This window comes from Acipenser ruthenus, unplaced genomic scaffold (genome assembly GCF_902713425.1).
Source record: "Acipenser ruthenus unplaced genomic scaffold, fAciRut3.2 maternal haplotype, whole genome shotgun sequence".
Classification (NCBI taxonomy): Eukaryota; Metazoa; Chordata; class Actinopteri; order Acipenseriformes; family Acipenseridae; genus Acipenser; species Acipenser ruthenus.
The window spans coordinates 22,964-27,267 of NW_026707404.1; the positions used below are offsets into that span (position 1 = coordinate 22,964).

The window sequence follows — 4,304 nt, forward strand, 5'->3', positions numbered from 1 at the left end:
TGGTTCCACCGAGATTTGAACTCAGATCGCTGAATTCAGAGTCCAGAGTGCTAACCATTACACCATGGAACCGACGGCGATGTCCTGCGGGGCACATGGCCCGTCGCTCCTGCTGCTCCAAAGTGTCGAATATTCCGCTGGCGACCCATGAAGTGCTTTTTTGGAAACAAAATATGACTTGTATTAACATTACATTGTGTCTATGTGGTGTGCATGGCTTATCCCCTCCCCTCCCACTCTCCTACTTAACCTGTTGATTACGAAGTAGTGATACTTACCTGATTGCTGCCATTGTGTTTTTTGGGGGGGCTGTTTTTTGGTAACAAAATATTGTAACACAATATGCTAATGAGCTAACAATGCACACCTTGAGTGCTGCTATTATTTGAACATGTTTCTAACGAGTTATTGATACTCAACTTGAATACTGCTATTGTTTACAACGCTGCTAACGGTGCATTGTACTTACCTTTTGTAACACATCATCGGTTGATGTGTTGGGAGAGCCACTTGTTAACATGTATTATGCATATTAATTGACGTTTTTATTTGCACCTATATTTATATATTGTAATATTAAAGAGTCGTTTATTAGTTTATGCTATGTATACTATTTATTAACCTGCTACAATTATCCTGCCACTATTACTTATTATCCTAGCTATAGTATATGCTGGTTTCACAATTGCTGCTAATATATTAACGGATTAAGTGTATAACTAACACATGCTTTTGAGTGTAAATCTAGGTTCTGGTTGAACCCAGCAAGGCGGGCTGCTTGCACGAAAATGCTACTTTGGTTGTTGATTTGATAGCATTTCTTTCATGCAGAATGCTACTTAAACGCAGCCCAAAACTACGATGTTTCCACCCAGTTTCAAACAGGGGATCTATCGCATGTGAAGCGAACGTGATAGTCACTATACAATGGGGAAAACAATAATACTTTAGCACCCCCGTTGTTTGACCTTGTGGTGCAATGGTAGTGCGTCTTACTCCAGATCCGAAGGTTGTGTTCAAATCACGTTTAGGTCAGTCTTTTACGTTCGACAAAACATGGCAAATTTTTTCAGCGTGGCTGGACTTCTGTGTGTTGGCTGGGCTGACAAGATTTTTACACAACAGTTATGGTGAGCATGTAAAACAGCACCTATAGCAATGTGAAATATGAAAGGTTTGACAGTATGCTTACAAGAAAAAAAGTAGAACACACCCTGGTTCCTTCACCAAAGCTCTGGCCAGTACGAGGATTTAACCTGCGACCTTGGTGTTATTAGCACCACACTCTAACCAGCTGAGCTAACCGGCCACTTGTGCTCGTAACTGGAAAAATAAATACCAACAATTACAAACCAACAATTTGTTGCAATGGTCTAGAAATGCAACATTTCAAAGTTGCGTTTATTTTGTGTTTTATCACTGGAGGTGGGGATCGGACATGCAAATAGTCAAAAAACGGTGTGTAAATTGTCATAGATCCATTTTATATGAATACATAGTTCTAAAACAAACACTGTCCAAACAGGGACTTGAACCCTGGACCCTCAGATTGCTCTTATTGTATTACTTGTATTGTAACGCTTGAAATGTTTTTGCTTACGATTGTAAGTCGCCCTGGATAAGGGCGTCTGCTAAGAAATAAATAAAATAATAATAATAATAATAATAATAATAATAATAATAATAATAATAATAATAATAATAATAATAATAATAATAATAAAAGTCTGATGCTGTACCGACTGAGCTATGAGCTATCAGGGTTCTTTCTTTGTCCTGCCACTTTTGTAAAACAAACTTATGGTTCAAGTGGGGTCGCTGGAAGCAGTCCAGAAAAAAAATATGTATCTTCGTTGAAAGAATGGTCATTGTTTTTGAAATGTGTATATATGATATCCTGAATATATTCAAATTGAATTTAGATATAAATTAACAAGAAAGTGTATACTTGAGCAAGACGGATTAAAATGGCCATCTTTTGTCAACAGCATAGGCCTTTGGCAGGCCAGAGTGGAGAAAGCAAAGCATACAGAACACCCTTCAACAGAACACAAACAGAAGTGTTCCCTGACCAGGAATTGAACCTGGGCCGCGGCGGTGAGAGCACTGAATCCGAACCACTAGACCACCAGGGAAGCTGATAGGTGGATTGCGCGACATGCCTGAAATCCATGTCAGCAAAATAAACACAAGTGAAACTACTAGTCAATTTGTAGGACCAGGCTGAACTAGCGTGATACCTTCCCAGGGGAGGCTCTGTGGTGCAATGGATAATGTTGGACTTCTAGTCAAACACTAAGAGGTGATTCAAAGGTTGTGGGTTTGAATCCCACCAGAGTTGTGTTTGGGGGGGGACTGTTGTAGGAATTGAAAGCATGTGTTGGTTTAAAAGAAAACCTATCCAGAGTACTGTAATCTGCCAAGGGTTTAATCTGTAGCATTTTGTATTTAATCATATCCTGATGTAACTATCACTGTTATCTGCTGTATCATTGAATTGTATTTTGTCACACTTGTACTTGCTTAAACCAAAGTCATTGTATTTATCTTGCTCTTATTGTATTATTACTTGTACTGTAACACTTGAAATGTATTTGCTTACGATTGTAAGTCGCCCTGGATAAGGTCGTCTGCTAAGAAATAAATAATAATAATAATAATTATACAGTTATTTTTTGGTGCCAAACTGATAGCTTAAAAGCATGGTTCCACCGAGATTGAACTCGGATTGCTGGATTCAGCGCTAACCATTACACCATGGAACCGACGGCGATGTCCTCCCGGGCGCATGGCCCGTCGCTCCTGCTGCTCCAAAGTGTCGAATGTTCCCGCTGGCGACCCATGAAGTGCTTTTTTGGTAACAAAATATGACTTGTATTAACATTACATTGTGTCTATGGTGGTGTGCATGGCTTATCCCTCCCCTCTCTATTTTAACCTGTTGATTAAGAAGTAGTGATACTTACCTTGATTGCTGCTATTGCTTTTTTGGGGCTGTTTTTTGGTAACAAAATATTGTAACACAATATGCTAATGAGCTAACAATGCACACACTGAGTGCTGCTATTATTTGAACATGTTTCTAACGAGTTATTGATACTCAACTTGAATACTGCTAGTGTTTACAACGCTGCTAACAGCGTATATAACAGGAGGCTGTGTGGTCCAGTGGTTAAAAAAAGGGTTTGTAACCAGGAGGTCCCCAATTCAAATCCCACCTCAGAACACTGACTCATTGTGTGACCCTCAGCAAGTCACTTAACCTCCTTGTGCTCCATCTTTCGGGTGAGACATAGTTGTAAGTGACTCTACAGCTGATACATAATTCACACATCCTAGTCTCTGTAAGTCGCCTTTGATAAAGGTGTCTGCTAAATAAACAAATAATAATATCATGGGTTGTGAGAGCCACTTGTTAACATGTATTATGCATATTAATTGACATTTTTATTTGCACCCTATATTTATATATTGTAATATTAAAGTGTTGTTTATTAGTTTATGCTATGTATACTATTTATTAACCTGCTACAATTATCCTGCCACTATTACTTATTATCCTAGCTATAGTATATGCTGGTTTTACAATTGCTGCTAATATATTAACGGATTAAGTGAATAACTAACACATGCTTTTGAGAGTCAGCTGCTTGGAAGGCAGCTATGCTCACCACTATACCACCAACGCCACTGCTTTAGCTTTATCTGTCTGTTAAACATCAGCAGTTTTTTTTTAAATTGTCTGTACAAATGCAATACATCCCAACGTTACGTTTGGTTCACGTTTTATCACTGGGGTAGGGGAACCGGTCACGAAAATTGTCAAAAACATTGCGTAAATTGCCATTTGTTTGTGCTATATGGATTCATAGTGCTAAAAATGAACACCGCCCGAACAGGGGCTTGAACCCTGGACATTTCGATTCAAAGTCTGATGCTCTACTGACTGCAGAGCGGTACACTGTCAGGTAGTAGCAGGGTGGCGCAGTGGAAGCATGCTGGGCCCATAACCCAGAGGTCGATGGATCGAAACCATCCTCTTCGAGGTTTCTCTTTCGTTCAACATTTTTCGAGGCGGTGCTTCAAATAAATGAACCAAGAGTGAGATTGATTTATATTTTGCCTTGCGCATTTCTGTTGAGTGTTACAATAAAAGAGTGCATGTATATTATGTTTTATGAATGTGCATGTGTGCATAGCGCAACTTAATCAATTTCGGCACCTCCTCAAGACTCACCTCTTCAGACAGCACCTGTAGAACTCCTATTTTCCCTGTTGACACTTTATCACTCTTCCTTAATGTG

The 4,304-nt window shown here is 39.3% G+C and overlaps 2 non-coding genes across 2 annotated transcripts; both read right to left on the minus strand.

Annotated features, from left to right (window-relative positions):
- Positions 1 to 72, minus strand: trnaq-cug (transfer RNA glutamine (anticodon CUG)). Its single transcript has one exon. It is a non-coding gene; the product is annotated as a tRNA-Gln (tRNA).
- A 1,991-nt stretch (positions 73 to 2,063) lies between these two features.
- trnae-cuc (transfer RNA glutamic acid (anticodon CUC)) lies at positions 2,064 to 2,135 on the minus strand. The gene has a single exon. It is a non-coding gene; the product is annotated as a tRNA-Glu (tRNA).
- Between the last annotated feature and the right edge of the window lie 2,169 nt (positions 2,136 to 4,304).